Source organism: Brassica napus, assembly GCF_020379485.1.
Source record: "Brassica napus cultivar Da-Ae chromosome A6 unlocalized genomic scaffold, Da-Ae chrA06_Random_14, whole genome shotgun sequence".
NCBI classification, from domain to species: Eukaryota; Viridiplantae; Streptophyta; class Magnoliopsida; order Brassicales; family Brassicaceae; genus Brassica; species Brassica napus.
The window spans coordinates 3,287-9,426 of NW_026014052.1; the positions used below are offsets into that span (position 1 = coordinate 3,287).

At 32.0% G+C, this 6,140-nt stretch overlaps 1 pseudogene; it reads left to right on the plus strand.

Annotated features, from left to right (window-relative positions):
- The first annotated feature begins 3,778 nt into the window (after positions 1-3,778).
- On the plus strand, positions 3,779-4,350 carry LOC125594353 (annotated as a pseudogene).
- Positions 4,351-6,140: the final 1,790 nt, after the last annotated feature.

Genomic DNA, 6,140 nt, shown 5'->3' on the forward strand with positions numbered 1-6,140 from the left:
AAAAATCACACATGAAAGAAGTCATGACTTCTCTTTTAATATATAAGATATGAATTTCTATGAATATTTCCATTAGGTCTTTTTTAAAAAATCACACATGAATCAAGGTTGTGACTTCTGTTTTAATATATAAGATTAAGCGAAATATAGATAATAAATTTTCTGTTGACAAAAAAAATACTAATTTTCTATTAGAAAAGCAGTATTATATTTTTCGAATTTTTATTTTATTCTAAATTTAAATTTTGAAATTGTATAACTATAATTAAATAAATAATTTGTTGGTTGATTAGAATTTTTATAAAAAATTAACTAATCCAAAACTAAATCAATTACATTATAGAGGAATTACCCTGTTTTGGTAGTTTATCTATATTAGAAAAAAAAAAACACATAAGTGATCTCATGATTTATAAATGATTCAACATTTAGTGAGTAAATATTCTTAAATAATAGAACTATATATGAGCACGAACTAAAAGCATACAAATTCGAGTTAGTGAATTATAGTTCTTGTAAGTAACTATGCCTAAATAAAGTTATTGTTAGTAAATATAGCCAATTGAAATTTAGTGTAGATGAAAATTTTGACAAATAACTATGCAACAAGAAACCAGAAAACTATGAATCCGAAACATGACATTATATGTTATCCTGATTCCGTTTTCAATATTTGTGGACGAACACATCTAAACGTACGGAATGGAGTAGACGACCGATCCACGACAGTGGAAAGTGGTCCTCACGTAATGGGCTTTCTGCATAAATCAGCTTAGTCAGGCACGCCCCTAAATTCAAGAATAATGTAGCAAGTCTCATGTGTGTGTATTTTCTAATGATTTGAATTAAGAAACTCGACTAACGTCAATTTGTCCGATTTCATAGTCGTTCTCTCGGCCAAAACACAAGTTACAAACTGTGACGTTGCTGGTAGGTAAACTACGACAAATCCATTAACTATCTCTCGGTAATCAATTAGTTTAATTTGTTTATATTCAAATGACGTATGGAAGGGTTGATAATTTGACAAAATAATAGTCTAAGAATGGCACTGAAGATACGTCATATATAGAAAATGTATGAAACGAAAACTTTTTCTAAGTAAATAAAGGGAGAGGGAATTAAAACAACGGTTTTGATAGATATAAAACTATCTCGCGCATCAAACATCACACAGGCTTTGCCTTGCATGAAACATGTGTCTTCTGATATGCTCATAATGATGATTGGAGATCTTTTCTTCTTCTATTTTTTTAAAGTTATTTTCTTTTAACTCGGAGTTAGATATATATGATTCTAACTAATTCATTTGATTATATTTAACTTCTCGTTTTTACTCTTGTTAAAATATGCAGGAATATGGGTTTTTGTAACTTTACCAAATCAGTAGAAATGTGATTTTTCTAACGACTAATTTTGAAGTATAAATATTTTTTTTGGAAAATCATTAAAAACAAGTTATCAAAAAAAAAACAAGAGCAAATGCTTGTTTTCATATTTTCTCTGTTTCACAAAGAATATTATGACTTTTTTTCTGCTACACAAAAAGTATCATAATATAATTCTAATAACATTATACTTATTTTAAGATTAATATTAGTTACAATATGCAATGATTTTATAAATAATTTAATTTTATATTAATATTATTAAATATTATTGTTAAATAAATATGATTAATATAACATAAGTGTATTTAAATCATTTTTAATTTATGTGAAAATGTTAAAATGACACTATTTATGAAATGAAACAAGTGAAGTAACAAAAAGTAAACAATAATTAAGAAGATGTATCTCTGAATGGAAACATTAATGACCTATATTCTCCTCCGAGAGATAGAGAGATCTTTGAGCTTCGAACACTCCCGTTCCATCAGCATTTCCCATTTAATTCCCTTTAATCTCTGATGATGTCTCTCAACCAAAAGAATAAGTATTAGAAACAGCAGCAGCCGGTCCTAGACTTCTCAAGGCCACAAGCCCAAAACAAAACAAAAAGTGGCTGAAAAAAATTGAAAAAAAATTATGCACATGATGGGTTTGAACACAGCCTCTCACGCACCAGTACTTATCAACTAACCAGTAGACCATTGAGACTTTTTGTAAATTTTCCGCCGGTTATAGACTTAGTATATTGCGGCCGCAAGCAGATGATTCATCCGCTTCATACGATCTAAATTGATTTCTATTTTCTGAACGTTGATTTGTATTTTTGTATGCTTTATGTATGTGATGGTATGTGTAAAGATTATTAATCCAAACACCATTTCCTCATGGTAAAAGATGCATGAGACATTTCAATGAAAACTAGAGCATAATCTTTGCCAGCAACATTACACATGATCACTCAATTGCTGATTACCATGGAATTGTATATAACATGAAAAAGACAACTAACAAGTGAGAGAATTAACCAGAGAGTTTGAGCATAAATATGTCCTGAACTCAGGACTTTTAGATTAATAAGAGATGAAAAGCGCAATACAACTTTTTTCCTCCTGTGAACTTGTTTATAAGTTGAAATATTGTCATATAAGGCATTGAAATAATTGCAATATCAGATTAAAAATATATAATCAACTTTTAGATGCATAGAGCTAGAAAGCAAAATATAGCCTCGGCCCTCGATATGCCAAAAGTGATGCCTAATTAGACCAGTTCAGATGATGAAGATGCCCAAAAAATATTGAACGGAACCTAGTAATCATGAAACTAAAGCTTCTACTACATTTAAACCATAGCACACACAAAGACAACAAATCAATCACCACAGGTAGACTTTTCACGACAAGTAAGAAACTTGGTAACCACGAAACTAAAGCTTCTACTGCGTGTAAACCATAAACACACGCACAAAGACAACAATTTCAGTCACCACAAGTAAGTTTCTCATAAAAAGTAAAAAAAAAACAGAAAAAATGAAGAATGGAAAAAATGAAAAAAACGAAGAATGTAAAACTAGGTAAGAGATATCCTTTGGTAGGCGAATTTGTGAATTAAAATTCATGGAGATTTACAAATTGATTGACAAAATGCAGATAAAAAAAAGCCAATATAAATCTATTAGACTAGTTGACAAAAAAAAATCTATCAGACTAAAACTATAGAGAAAAAGCAACGTCTAAAACTAAATTAACTGATGGTTCTATCTGTTGACTGGCCCAGTCTGTGTGTGTGTTTCAAATGAATTGAATTAGAAACTAGACAATATCAGTGTGTCCCATTTCATTGTCGTTTCCTCGACCGATGCACAAGTTATAAAGTGCCACGTTGCTGTTAGGTGGACCACGACAAGTTAATGCTTAACGATTTCTCGCTAATAATAGTTTAATTTGTTTATATTCAAATAAGTATGGAAGGGTTGATAATTTGGCCAAAAAGGTCTAAGAATGCTCGCTAATAATAGTTTATTTGTAATTTGTTTATATTCAAATTACGTATGGAAGGGTTGATAATTTGGCCAAAAAAGTCTAAGAATGCGCAGTAAATATACGTTATAGATAGAAAAGAGGTAAGAACGGAAACTTTTTGAAATAAACAAAGGGTGAGGGAATAAAAGCAACGATTATGGTAGATATAAACAATCACGCGCAGCGCACATTAATAAACACATCAACCTCCTGCACTTATTTAAATCAATAAAACGATTATACAATTATTTATTTTCCTCGAGAAACATGTTTAGAACTCGACATATATATAAATAACATCACACGGCTCATTAGTTTCATGCATCAGTTATAACACAATCCATACTATAACAAAAACGAAACTTTTTGGCCAAGCTCATTTTCTTCCTCTTCCGCAAATCCAATCTCCTCCTCTCCGTCGTTTCTTCGACCAGAGATGATGGAGAAAACTTTGCAAGAACCATAGATCGGAAACTTCTAGGTCTTCGTAGGAAAGAGAAGCTAGCCCATTTCAAGGTCTATTGGCACGACATGATAAGCGGTCCAATCCAACGTCCATCATTATCCAGCCACCAGTTAAGAAGTACTCTACTACCTACTTTGGAGGAATCTTTATGATCGATAACGCTTTGACGGCGAAAGTTTCGAGGAACTCCACGTTAATTGGCAGGCACAAGGTTTTTTACGCTGGAGCGGCCCAAAAAGAGTTGGGTTTAATAATGGCGATGAATTTTGTTTTTAAGACAGGGAAGTACAACGGGAGCACGATCACAATCCTTGGTCGGAACTCGGCGATGTCGGAGGTTAGAGAAATGCGCGATCGTGGGAGGAAGTGGCTTTTTTCCGCTTTGCTAGAGGCTATGTTGAGGCGCGAACAAAGTGGGACTCGTAACCTCGATGCCACAGTTGAGTATAGTTGTTATGTTCTGCATTATTGATGTGTTTCATGATGTTTTTATATTTTGATTTGACGGCGTAATAATAAAACAAGATTTTAATATATTATGTTTTTGTTTAATTTGCATTTGGCTTATGGTGTGTGTGTGGCGGATTTGTTGTAGTGATTATGTCGTTTGTTAAATTAATAATATTGATAGTTGTTTTCTTTCGACATGGAGATTTTGATGATATAGTCCTTTAGTATATGTTATTCATGGTTTTGGACCGACATCTTGACGAGGTTGGAACAAGAACTCTCGAGGGTCACGTTCTTGACTTGACAACTAAACGATCCAAGACACTATGTTTTATACTTCAATCGCATTTGTTTGTTGGTATCTATACTTATAAATTATAATGTATCGCTAGACATTATTTATCCATCAGAATGCCCTTTTTCAAAAAAAAAAAAAAAATTTATCTAGCAGTTGATTGTATTCGGTTAGAGCATTAACTCTGGTTTTTTATTCAAGGTTCTTAACTCATGATTTGATTATTTTTTGTTTTTTTTATATTTTTTGGCTAAATACGGTTCTTATATATAAGAAACGGTTCTAATTAGTGGTATATAATTGCTTTATAATTTCTTGATTACAGGAAAGACTTTTGAACTCGACGACGACGTGCAGGCCCGGGCTTGACCCAAACGTACGATACAACGTATGGAACCTATTATTTTTTGTAAAAATTTTAGGATTTATTTTCTCAATTTCATTACTTATAATTATATCAATTTGATAATTTGTTTATGTTTATATAAACGATAAGAAAAAAACGTTGTGGGACATCACTATAATACAAAATAATAAAATTTATATATTCTGTGTTATTAAATATAGTAGATTAAAAGGTAAAAAAAAAGAAAAAAAATTGTAACGACAACAAAAAAAGAAAAATAACTGATTTGATAGATGATTTTGCAAGAAAAATACAAGAAAATCTATATTTAAGAACTGATAATTTTTCTTATTTTTGAGGATATTGTATTTTTTATTATAACCTTAAGTTTTTATCGATATATTTTTTTATATTTATCTAGGGGCCTAAGTTTCGTATTTCGTATGGGACCATAAATATCTCAGGACCGGTACTGACGACGTGACTTCCCCTTGCAAGAAACATGTGTCTTGTGGACAAAGTAAATAATAATTTATTCATGAGATTCACAAATTGATGAAAATTTGCAGAATAGGCATAAAAATGAAGAAACAACAGAGTGTAAATTCAAAAATGCAGTAGGAAGAGAGAGAGAGAGAAGATAGAGAGATAGAGAGAGAGAGAGGAGAGAGAGAGAGAGAAGAGAGAGCGAGAGAGAGAGAGAGAGATAGAGGATAGATAGATAGAGAGAGAGAGATAGCGATAGAGATATAGATAGATAGAGAGAGAGAGAGAGATCTAGATGGAGAGAGATAGAGAAAGATCGAGATAGATATACCAGAGAGATTCTATCTATATAGCTAGGAGATTCAGCAGAGTAAGCTCTCTAGTCGACTCTCTCCTCTTCGGTCCCTCTCTCTCTCTCTCTCTCTCTCTCTCTCCTCTCTCTCTCTCTCTCTCTCTCTCCATTATATCTCTCATCTCTCTCTCCTCTCTCTCTACTCTCTCTCTCTATCTATCTCTCTTTATCTCTTATCTCTCTCTATATCTCTATCTATATCTCTCTCTGCTCTCTCTCTCTCTCATCTCCTCTCATATACTATCATATCAATATTCTCTCTCATATATATATATTTATTATCTCCTATAATAGATAGAAAATTTACCTTGATTAACTAACCCCCAGCTCTCA